Source organism: Cupressus sempervirens, chromosome 3, assembly GCF_028749045.1.
Source record: "Cupressus sempervirens isolate cs-2001-9-10 chromosome 3, ASM2874904v1, whole genome shotgun sequence".
NCBI classification, from domain to species: Eukaryota; Viridiplantae; Streptophyta; class Pinopsida; order Cupressales; family Cupressaceae; genus Cupressus; species Cupressus sempervirens.
The window spans coordinates 538,808,494-538,821,182 of NC_143120.1; the positions used below are offsets into that span (position 1 = coordinate 538,808,494).

The window sequence follows — 12,689 nt, forward strand, 5'->3', positions numbered from 1 at the left end:
CTCAAGTGGGTCAAATCATGTGTAGAAAGGGCAAAAAATATGTGCAAGTTTATCTACAATCATTCATTCGTCCTTAGCAAAATGAGGGACTACACAAGAGACAAGGAGTTAGCTCGTCTAGGCATCACGAGGTTTGCCTCGAATTTCATCACACTATAGTCCTTGTTGACATCAAGGGCAAAATTGAGGAGCATGTTTGTTGGGCGGTAGTGGATTACATCTTCCTATGCTACGACCATTGTAGGGGTAAATGTGGTGAATTGCATCTTTGATGAAGATGATTTTTGGAAACCTGCTAAAGAAATCCTTGACGTAAATTTCTTACAATTTAACATTTAGTATTTAGTATTTAATAGTTATTATTTAATTGTTTAATGATTCAATTTTACTTTTAGTTTTATATTTAAGTTTTGACTCAAATGTTCTTTTTACATTATATGTAAGTCATTGAGCCCCTTGTATCTCCTCTATGAATTGTTGATAGGGAGAAGCCCTTTGTGGGCTACATATATGAGGGCATGGATAGGGTCAAGGAGGCCATTAGAGCCCAATATGTAGGAGTGCTGGAGAAATATGCCCTCATTTGGGAGATCATTGATAGGAGATGGTAGAATCAGCTCCACTAACCCATCCATGAAGTAGCTTATATCCAGCATTTCGTTTCCGTCCTGACTTCAAGGCGGATGAGGAGGTTCTCACTAGCCTATATACAGTGATCCAAAGGTTGAGTAGTGATGAGGATAGCACAACTGCAACCATTGAACTAGACAAATTCAATAATAAAGAAGGGTCAATTTTCTCTGGCAGGATGGCCATAGATGCTTGGACAACAATACAACCAGGTAAAAATAATATAATCTTGAATCTTAAGTTTATGGCTTATAAGTTGTGCATTTTAATTTTTTATTTTGTAATTTTTAAGTTGTAAATGAGGCTAATTGTTTTTGTTTTCCCTTATTTCAAATAGATGGTGGGAAATGTTTGGACCCACAACCCAAAACCTCTGAAAATTGCCATCTATATTCTGAGTTTTCCAAGCAACACTTCTAGATGTGAGTGCAGTTGGTCCAAGAGGAGAAATAGGTTGTCTGTGCAAAGGTCAAATGATCTTGTCTTTGTTCATTACAACCTCCATCTTAGAATCAGACATATTTTGTGCACTGACTCCTCTCCGATCATTCTAGAGAAGAATGATCCAAAATCAGAGTGGCTCACTGAGGCTGTGGATCCAGTCTTCACCAAGGAAGACCATGAGTGGGTTGACTAGGTAGATAGAGAGGCTGAGATTGAGGTTGAGGTTGTGGCAGAGGAGGCAGCTAGAGCACATTCAGGCATTGGCAGACGCACACGTGCATGCACAAACATAGGCCCTAGTGATGTTGTTCATGAGCCTATCTTATATGCAGGGACTATGGCTCAGCAGTCCTCAAGGACCTACCTTAGACGCCTTTCTAGAAGGCAGGCAAGATACTCAGAGGCTGAGGATGATGATGAGGCTTGAGCTAGAGCCTTGTTTTTTCATTTTGTTTACAGATACTAATAGACATACGTTTCATGGATCTTCATCTTAGATTCTTACATACATTTATGATTTGGTGTCTTATGGATCTTCATCTTACATACATTCTATGACTTGAATCATTATGATCCTATGATTTCTATTTACTTCAGCTATAGCCTACAATTTACATGTTACGTGTAACGTAGTTATGTATGTGATGAATTTATCATTTATGTTCTATGTTTATGTATGTTTACTTCTATTTGATGATGTTATAGTGTGTTTAAGTTATATTCTATAAAGGGTGCATGAAATAAGTTTTAAATTGTTCAAGAGTTTTTTTATTTTGCCAATTAGTGGTCGATTCATGGCTGATTCGCGATTCGATTCAGCCTTGCCGATTCCAATTCTCATTACTTAGCTTGAGATACATAGTTTCCTTGTAATTGTAATTAATTATTATTTATTATTATTTATTTGTTTATTTATTTTTTAAGTTTTTATATTCTTATTTTATTAATGTTATTTATTGTTAAATCCTAATTTAGAAAGGGGACATCACATGGAAATTCAACTTAGTCTTTGTAATATCCCTTACTAGAAGACTACCACTATCCAATGATTAACATACATTTCTATGCATTTAAATCAGATTGAATTAAGAAACAATTAATAACTCATAATACATTTAACAATTAATGACTCGTAATACATTTAACAATTAACATACTTAAGCCCCAATTCTTTACTTCTCTCCTAAACATCAACCTTAAGGAGAATGGGGATTTACTTGTCATAGGGCACTTGGACACCAATCTACAAATAGGCTCCCTCAAGGCTTCAAGACCCTATCCATATCTCATCTTGGGATTCACCTACCTTGTGAGGATTTACCATGCCTCTCCCTACAAAACACCAACCTATCCTCTTGAGGAGCTATAGCAAGTGATGAATGGCTAGTATATTAATATCTACTGTATATATATATAGATAGATAGATAGATAGATAGACACACACATATATATACGTATACAAACACACCCACATATATATATATATATATATATAAACATAACAGTAGCAATGTGTAAAATTATACTTCCTAACAAACGAGAGACCAATTATATCAGTCTTCTGTTTGCCTTACAGCAGTCTGATCTGCTGCATTTATTCAGATATCTATCTTTTAATCTGATTGATTAAATGTCTTTAGTCTCTCTTCTTAGATATCCATCCTTATGGATTAAAAGAAGAGATAAGTATTCATTCCATTCCATATTGATCCTTATTTTTGTATGTCTCTTTGATGATAATAAACACAACCTTTCATATAGGGTCCAGATTATACCTCTTTGCTAATAACAAGTTTTCATATGATAAACTCTCCCCTTTATGAATTTTAATCATTCCCTAATGAGGATGGCTGCTATAATAATATTAATTTACTTCATTATATCTGTTGCTCCTACTATTGTCCTTTTGTTGATCTGATCAGATATTCTAATTCTGATCCATACTCTTCTTATCTATTTCCCCCATACCTTTCCTTCACAATCCTTCACTCAAATTATATCTCTTTTGCTAATAGTTATAATTTGAAGGGACACAATATTTTATAAGGAGTTACATATCTTTTCATAAATATTAACAAATGAATTTACTATTCCAAACAATGGTAATCTAATGAGATATAGGATTTTTCCTTCTTCTGCCTAAGGAGTCTACTTAACAGTATAATAATTTCCAAGGAATCACAGACTTCCTTAATACATAAACCAGAATACTTAATAGTACTAGCCAATTTAGTCGCCCATAAGTTTCCAGCAGCCGCCTGTCTACCAGCGATGCTTTATGTGCTCTCTCTCTCTCTCTCTCTCTCTCTCTCTCTCCATATATATATATATATATATATATATTTATTTATTTATTTATTTATTTATTTTTATTTTTTGAGTTCTCAAAACTGTGGTGGCAATCTTTAAATGCAATTCCCTACAGCAGCACACCTTATCATGAATAATACAAATCACTCTTGTAATTCTAATCGCTGCCAACTTACTTGCAGTAATTCCTTATTGTACTTCAATGAGTAATAGTTGTTGGTTAATCACACGTGCTCTGTCCTTCTAAATAGCAATAATCTTATTCTCAAATCTTTAGAATACATGATAGATCCCGGGATATTTAGTGATGAGGAGTGGCTCAACATTTATTGTTATTTATGTCAATTGGGTAACATCAAATTCTTAATTCTTGGTTAATCTAGCTTGTTTTATGTACCAATATGTCTGGGCTGAGATATATTGGAGAAACCGTCATGAGATCATTTCTAATCAGAAAAGAAAACTAGTTGAGTTGTACTTAAATTATATATACTATAATTTATTATTGTCTATTTTTATATTTTAATTTTATTATAATATAAAGTTTCAGAAAGGGAGCATTGCAGATGTGATAGGAATTCAGGTTGTCCAGATGAGCTCTGCTGTGTTGCCAAGAGAATCAGAGGTAAAGAATGCAATTCAATATTTCTAAAATTTCAGAAGAGTTAGTTGTGGAGCCATAACTTGTAGAAAAGAAAAGGCCATATGATTTTTCAGAAATGCAATTTTTAGCTATAGCTGTCAATAGCAGGAAGCTAGTGTTGGGAGGATTCTATTACTAGATTTCTTATTTTGACAAAAAAACCAAAATCAAGTTTTTGATATTTAGAGATTGATTGCTTCCAAGCAACCTACTTTTGACAAAAGTTTAGTTAACTTACTTTTGTAATGATCTTCAATAAATTGCACGGACATGCAAAATATGTTGACTAAATGATTGCATGAACATGCAAAGTTTGTCAAAACTTATAAATGAGCACTATTGGCACAAAATTTCTAGAGGTGAGTTTCTGCTACAATAGCTGCTGAAATCATTGTTCAGACTCTCAGAGTTGAATATGAGAATAGAGTTGTTATAATATAAATGAGTTTATTACTCATGTGACTTTAGGTTACATTATATGTGACTCGTTTTATGAATTGAATGAAGGCTAATGATGATTGCAAGCTTTGTATTGTGATTACTGTTAATTTGAATACTGATGGCAAGAGTATTTATGTCCAAGTGTTTGATTTGATTCATAGAATCAAGTTTGATCTTCAATTTGAAGGCTTCTCTTCAATCATGATTATATATAACTTTTGGTCTCTAAATATCTAGCCAGAGATTGTATTTACACATTAGGTCAATTGTATTTTTAGGTCATTTGAAAAAGGTATTTTCTTTGTAAGTGGGTGAGCTATTTCAGGCTTGTGTTGATACCAGGGAGCCAAGGATGGTGCAACTAAAGCTTATTGCATTGCATATTTTAAATCCCAGTAAAAAAATCTTGTGCACATTGTAAGAAAGTAAAGGCCTTGTCCATAGTTCAGTATTTAAGGATTTTTATTTAAGCCTTTATCTTACAAGGGAGCTTCTCCTTCTAGTTTCAAGAAAGGTTTTGTTTACCGTATGGATTAATTAAGCAACGCACACAGAAAATCGATACGAACACCGAACAGCAAATAGCAGAACTTCTATTATTATTCGCATATGCCAACAGTACATTATGCTTTTCTCATATGATATGATAATGATAAGATCAATACAATGCTTCCCGAAGGGGTTATAAATACTTTCCGACGAACCTTCCCGAAGGTATCCGTCGGCCAAGTACATTATACCCACTACAAACTGTTTTACTCGTCGGCTACATAACAAGACTTCTACCGAAGGGACCCGTCGGCCGATACACAATTTCCTTTCCGAAGGGACCCGTCGGCCGATACACAATTTCTACCGACGACAGGTTTTTCCTCAAATGCTGTTCCATTTTGTATTGTCCTAAATGAATTAAACTAGAACAAATCTCCAATTAACTGCCATTTCTATTTCTTCTCTATATGAATGATTATATTTTCTGGTAAGGATTATTACATTGGTTTGACCTATTTTGCATATAAGAGGCACAATCTTCTGGCTATTGACTTCTCTTTTTTTAACCCAATAATTAATAGATTACCACGTTTCAGTTGTTTTCCACTAGAAAATAAGTTATACTATTAGGTTTATCCGTCAGAACTTATTTTTAATCCTACTCACAGATTCCGTTGACTAAGCATCTACCTTGAAATAAGATTCTCCAAAGACAATGAAGACAGACAGACCTCAAGGGATATTGCACCTTGACCGCTCCATGTCATATGAATACAATGTCAGCCCAGCGCTGCAAACCGAGGATCATCCCTCCTATTCTTACAAAATAAAGCATTGGTGTTAGAGGAATCTTTAATTCATTTCAAGGCATAGTTAGTAGATAATCATGGTACACTAATATAGGGAAATAAAAGTACTAGAGAAGCATTATGAAGTTCAACTGGGACTGGACTTGTTTGGACATCATTCTGATAAGCTAACTGGTATTTCCTGGCATTGTCTCATTTAAGCATACTGCCCATGTCATAATCCCCACAACAGTCTGACATAGTGTGTAACAACTATACTAATGTCTTGATTACCAAAGATAATATCATAAAGGTAATAGTTTCTGCAGTTAATAAGTGAAAATACTACCATTGTGTCTTTCAAGTGTGAATAATTTGCAGAATGAAAAGCGGATCAAAGTACAACATGGCATTTCCAATGAAATGAACAGATGTGTACAAGGCTTACCAAATCAGTTGCAACTTGCAACCAAAGAAATATGACCATTTTTAAGAACTTAGAAGTTAGAATGCTCATATTATCTGCTTTTGTTTGACAAATATATTTTTAAAATGCTTTCTTCACTTTTGTTTTAGCACACAAAGCCTCCATAGTCCCAAGGCCCCTTTGGACAACTACACTTTCCCGATACATATTTTCTATAGCCATTATCAAATCATTTATTTTCCATGAAAAGAAGCAGCACTTAAATTCTGTCAAAACTATTACAAAACCACCCCCAATCAGTTTTATATGGTCAAATTTTTGGATTCATTGGATAAAACATAAATAACAATGTTACATCCCATAATCCTTAAATAGCAACAATAAAAAATCAATATATACCTCTTAAGTTTAAAATTTGATATACTTCTTTAATTTCAGTTTGAATAAGACATTATGTGCAGTTCATGGTGGACTGTACTTGTCTTCCACATAAAACATTGACTGGGCACTATAAGCTACCTTTGGCAATTTAGAACAAAACAATATACTTTTACTAGGAAGAATAAAGTGAATTTCATCCACGTTAATTAGACAGAAGAGTCAGAACACTACCTCAGAAGAAACTGATGAGTCAACTCCCCACTGGTTACAGCACCAACAAAGAGAGAGGGATCAAATCCTAGTTTTTTCATCTTCTCCATTGTTACCCACGAACGCCTTGAAGAATTACTCACGATAACCATCTGTGCACCAGAATGTGCCAGCTGTTCCACTGTCCAATCAACTCATTAGAGTGGATATAAGGTTTATAAAGAGGTTATATCTTAATTTTGAATATATATTTCATTAGCACAATGCAAATCAATTTATGTAAGTGGTTATAATCCTATGAAAATCATCTGTCAGTGAACTAATAATCAATTTATTTGGAATATGCTGATGAACTAATTAAATGGAATTCAACTACAACAAAGAGTCAAACATTCTTAGGTGGGCTGAACATACAAGTTGCAACAGCTCCTGGATAAGGTCTCTGCCCATCATGAAGGACTCCGAATTGGTCCAGAAGCCAAGCCTGCCTATGCATGAGACATATTCAGTAAACAATTTTAGGTGGCAGAAAGAGTTTGAATTGGCGGCTTTATGACTGAATTACTGTCTAAGCTAAACTTCAGATCATTTCAAACCTCAAGCAAACTTAAGTAACGAATAGATTATGCAACCACCAAACTCAAATCATGTAGCAATTAGAATGTTTCTTAGAAACTTCATTTTCTTAATTGGGGACCAATAGCAGTCTGCATAAGCCGATATGAATTAGAGTCTGACTCAGACACCACCAACTTCAACTAATTCTACTTACGAGAAAATATCTGACATTTTACATCAGAAGCTGTCCATTCAAACCAACATTCTGCAGATACATAGCACCTTACTCTCTCTGACAATCAAATGAATTCAACATTGTTGATAAGTGCAAAAAGAAGATCATAATGTTATAGATACATTAGAGCTTACTTTATATTATTTAGTTTATTAGACTACCATTTTTGGTGATGTTTTAGGGTTCCTCTTTTTCAGAAGTTATTTCTAAATTTTAAGAGAGGTAAACTAGCCATAACACTGCATTATAAGACTAAATTGAGGTTTAGTGTTAATAACTGACAATAGTCTAGTGAGTAGAGAATTAATTATCTAGATCTACTTAAAGGTGAAACTCGGTTAAACTCAGATCTAGTCAGTCAATAAGTGCATGTAACAAGCTAATTTTCCAACAATTTAATATAAATAAAAACACGCCACTTTCCTTAATTTATATGCATGAAAGATAGTCACAACGGCCACTTTACATAATTATGTGAAAAGGATTAACGGTTACAACAGAAATTAACTGTACTCTAGTTAACTACTCATATTATTAGAATGAAAGACAGTTTAATTCAATTACTTAATTTACCATCTGGAAAAATAAGATCATAACATTAACAACTAACTGACCATACTTCAGCAAAACTTTGAAAAATAAATACATAAGTAAAATATCCGGTAAAAGATGGTGACATGAATGCAGATCCCTTTGTGTTGAGCAAGTCCTGGCTGTTAGCCAACTGGATGGTTCCGGCGGTATTTTGTATTCTGTAGCCGACGGTCCGGCGATGTTTCTGTAGCCGACGGTCCGGCGGTGTTCTTGTAGCCGACAGTCCGACGATGTTTCTGTAGCCGACGGTCCGGCGATGTTTCTGTAGCCGACGATCCGGTGATGTTTCTGTAGCCGACGGTCCGACTAGCCGACGGTCCAGCGGTAAATAGTTTGTAACGGATAAAATAATTGTGGCCGACGGACTCCTTCGGGAAGGTTCGGCAGTAGTATTTATATCCCGTCCGGGATCATTGTAAATGATCATTGATCATTGATCTACTATTGCGAATATAATTCTGCTATTCTACTGGCAGATAGAAGACTACGAACTCTTTCCGAGTTGCAATATGCTAAGGGTCGACGAAGATGAGAAAAAGGAGGAAAATGAATGTCCGGAGGAATGCAGGGAAGTGGAAGAAGGAAAAGTTGCCATGGCTGAAGCTGAGGGGAAGAACCTACAGTTTGAACACAGAAAAACGAAAGATCCCACTGTTCGGTACATGGTGAATAGACCGCGCGGAAAGAAAAGGTTACACCGCAACATAAAATTAGGGGAAGGGCACCGACAGCAAGGAAATAATCCAGTTGCGCGACGACCGCAGGCACAGTGGGCAACGGGGGTGGCACAGAACAAACGTAAGGCGTACAATGGTCGGAATGAAATCAAAGTGGAAAATTTAAGGCTAGATGGGTTGGACCATATCAGATTCGGAAGGTCGGCAACAATGGAGCGATCAGATTATCAACTTTGGACGGGCAGAAGGGACCTCCGGCAGTCAACGGATCCAAACTCAAAATACATGGTGCCAGGAAGACTCTGTCGTTGTCACAGAAGGAGACTCCCTCGTCGTTGCCGAATGGCGACGGTCCGAGGTAAACTTTGAGGTGCTTTGTATTTTTCTTGTTCAAAAAAAAAAAAAAAAAAACCGCCGACAGAAAGGCCCCGCGGGCATCAGCTGTCCGCGGCCAGCGAAAAAGGCCTGCGGACAGACTTGTCCGCGGGTTAATAAAGCCCCGCGGGCAGCCTGTCCGCGGGCTCTATAGAAAACAGAAGCCTTTGCCAAAAACCCCGCGGGCAACTAACGGTCTGCGAGAGAAGAAGATAAGCCCCGCGGGAGAAGAAGGTAACGCCCCACGGGCTCTAAAACAATTTCGTCTCCGACACTGGCCGCGGGTAAGGAAGGAAAGGCCGCGGGCGGGAAGGAGATTAGCCGCGGGTAAAGAAAGAAAGGCTGCAGGCGGAAAAGAGATTAGCCGCAGGTGATCTTCATGATATTGGGCTCCGTTTTTGTTCCCGATTCTGTCATGGCGAAGTTCTTGAAAACACACGATTTGGTTCTTGCAAGCAGGCCTGTTTTGCTGTTGGAAAATACGTTGGATATAACAACAAGGATCTGATATTTGTAGCCTACGGGACTTACTGGAGACACATGAAGAAGCTGTGTGTGGTAGAATTGCTGAATAAACCATTTTTTTTTTGCATGGAGTCAGCGGGCAAGCGGAAGCCGTGGAAGAGTCTGTTGGCAGCTAGCATGGAGAAAAATTTCTGTGTGCAGAGGGATTTGTGGTGGATTGTCGAGGAAACAGAGAAAACAGCACAGGTGGCTATCAAGGTCAGCTTGAGGAGACAGTATTGTGTTAGCAGAGGCTACAGATGTAACGGGATGAATGTGGAAGTGATGTGGCAGAAGCAGATTTCTCTTGTTGTAGTCACTCTATTAATGTATTTTGTTTGTTAATTTTTCTTAGATATTTTTGTCAGTCGTCAAGAGACGACTTTTCTTTTTGGGGGGGATGGTGTTAGCCGACTGGATGGTTCCGGCGGTATTTTGTATTCTGTAGCCGACGGTCTGGCGATGTTTCTGTAGCCGACGGTCCGGCGGTGTTCTTGTAGCCGACGGTCCGGCGATGTTTCTGTAGCCGACGGTCCGGCGATGTTTCTGTAGCCGACGGTCCGGTGATGTTTCTGTAGCCGACGGTCCAGCGGTAAATAGTTTGTAACGGATAAAATAATTGTGGCCGACGGACTCCTTCGGGAAGGTTCGGCAGTAGTATTTATATCCCGTCCGGGATCATTGTAAATGATCATTGATCATTGATCTACTATTGCGAATATAATTCTGCTATTCTACTATTATTGTCTGTATGTGTTGACTTCTTTACCTGTACGGTAAACACTGGCATTAGGAGAGGAGAAGCATTGTCAAGGGCTTAACCTCTCGACTGCGAACCCTGAGTATCCCCACACAATCTCTACTGGGAAAAGTCCTCCCTGCTTGGGATTAGGCATGGAACACCCCTATCATGCCACTGAGCATCTTGGTGTTAGAGAGTCAACTCACAGCCGGCTAGGCTGTGAATACCTTTCATCAACCCATCCATCCGACTGCAAGCTACCCTGACATCCAGTGATAACAGCAGCATATCAAGCCACTAAACCTGCCTTGGCCAGGGATTCGACACTATGTGCTCAATCACCCACCGCTCAACTTGACAGCGAGAATTGTACCCTTGGACCTCCATGAGCTGACTTCGTTTGGTTTGCTTACTCTTTTTTTTCCAGTTTAGTTTAGTACTGATTATCCACCTTTTATCTTGCAGCTTATATTCACATAAATCATTTGTTATCTGCCTACACCCTTCATCTTGACCTTGTTGGTCATTCTTGATGAATCTTGGTGTGGCTGTCCATTAAAGTCTGATTACTACAGACAAGTTTTTCTCTGCCCAACCTGGGCTTATGACACATGTATAAAGAAAGGTTCATCGGCATTTCATAAATTTTTACCTTTGACTCTCTCTAAGGGTGCCTCTCCTTATCTCAGAGACATATGGATTATGCCTCTATATAAGAATTGCACAGTACTGAATTGTTCCTCTTTTAATTTAAAATTCTGAAAAAAAAGAATCATATAGGGCAGAAGAATTCAAATTGATTTTATGTACTTTAACAATCATCTATGCAGTCATAGCAGCCAACTTTGGACCCTAGTCTGTCTGGCTCTATTCATGTCATTAACATTTATTTATGCTAAGTGCTTAAACTCAGAGCCTAAAATCAGAAATAAAGAGAGATGTGCAGAAAGAATGCACGACCTGGCTTGCGAACAAAGGTTTGGTCACTCTCAAATGCTGGTAAAAACTTGTAATGCTTGGCACAGCTCCTTGACTATAGAATATCAGGCCTCTAGCAATCGTAGGTGTGATAACAATCACCAATAAGAAAGACGCAGGTAGGAAAATAATCACCAATGCAAGTAATTGCAAATATAATCAACATCGCTATGAAAGCAAATCACTGATATGAACATGGCTAAAATGAATGCAATCACAGATATGAATTAACGGCACTATGAATGCAAATCACTGATATGAATAATGGCTAATATGAATGCAATCACAAATATGGAAGTGTTCACTGCTATGAAGGCAATTTGTAGGTATGATAAGAAAAGCTTCCGCCCAAATGTATGCACTATAAAAACATAAGCTCTCCCGAAGGGAGTTATGTGCAAAATAGAGGAAAGGTAGTGAAAATGGGAGTTACATTCAAGAGTCACGACAAGAAGGCCGATATTAACACATGGCCAATAAAGCAATAACATTATAGGCCATTGGAAAAAAATGAAAAGGCCAGATGGAAGAAATAGAAATATAGTCTGATGGAAAATATAATAAAACTTGTCATAAAATGGAATAAAATTAATAACTTTACTCTTCATGTTTTATTATTATGGTATCTGTCATATTTACATATATACATGTATTATTCCTACATGTTTACGTTATATTTACATATGTGTTGTATAACATATCTTGTGTATACGTTATATTTTAAGTTTACATATACCTACATTGTGTCATATTTGAATATACGAATACATGCATACATATATATCTATGTATGTAAGTATGTATGTCTATCAGACGGATTGACTCGCTCCCTTAAGGTAACATTTGTTCTTAGTTCATTTGTTTTCATTATTTTAATAAGTGTATTGACCCATTTAGCTCATGGTGATCTCTTGGTATACCCTTGCTTGCTTAGTCCAGTTTTCCCTTGACCATGGCCGTTTAAGACTCGTACCTGTTAACTCAGAGGTAGGTGGTGCCTTCATGCCCAATTCCCTCTCAGGGAATGCTCCCCCCCTCATCACATTCCTCGAAAAGAAGTTTACCATGGTAATAACATATTTCCCATTATTTAATAAAATCAAAATCACTATAAAAGTAATTATATTAGCTATCCATTTCCAATTCACATAACATCATAACAGTTAACCACTATTCGAAGTTACCATGAAATTATAACGAATAACCACCACTTCCATTTCACATGAATCCATAACAAAAAACTAATTTAACCAATCAAC

The 12,689-nt window shown here is 37.0% G+C and overlaps 1 pseudogene across 1 annotated transcript in view; it reads right to left on the bottom strand.

Moving 5' to 3' along the window:
* The window catches only part of LOC149567539 (uncharacterized), a 172,768-nt pseudogene that overhangs the window by 121,638 nt on the left and 38,441 nt on the right, over nt 1–12,689 (bottom strand). The window contains exons 4-6 of the transcript XR_016361635.1: nt 7,182–7,251; nt 6,789–6,948; nt 5,693–5,774 (exon numbers count right to left, since the gene is read on the bottom strand). The product of XR_016361635.1 is annotated as an uncharacterized LOC149567539 (transcript). The remainder of the gene's footprint in view (nt 1–5,692; nt 5,775–6,788; nt 6,949–7,181; nt 7,252–12,689) is intronic.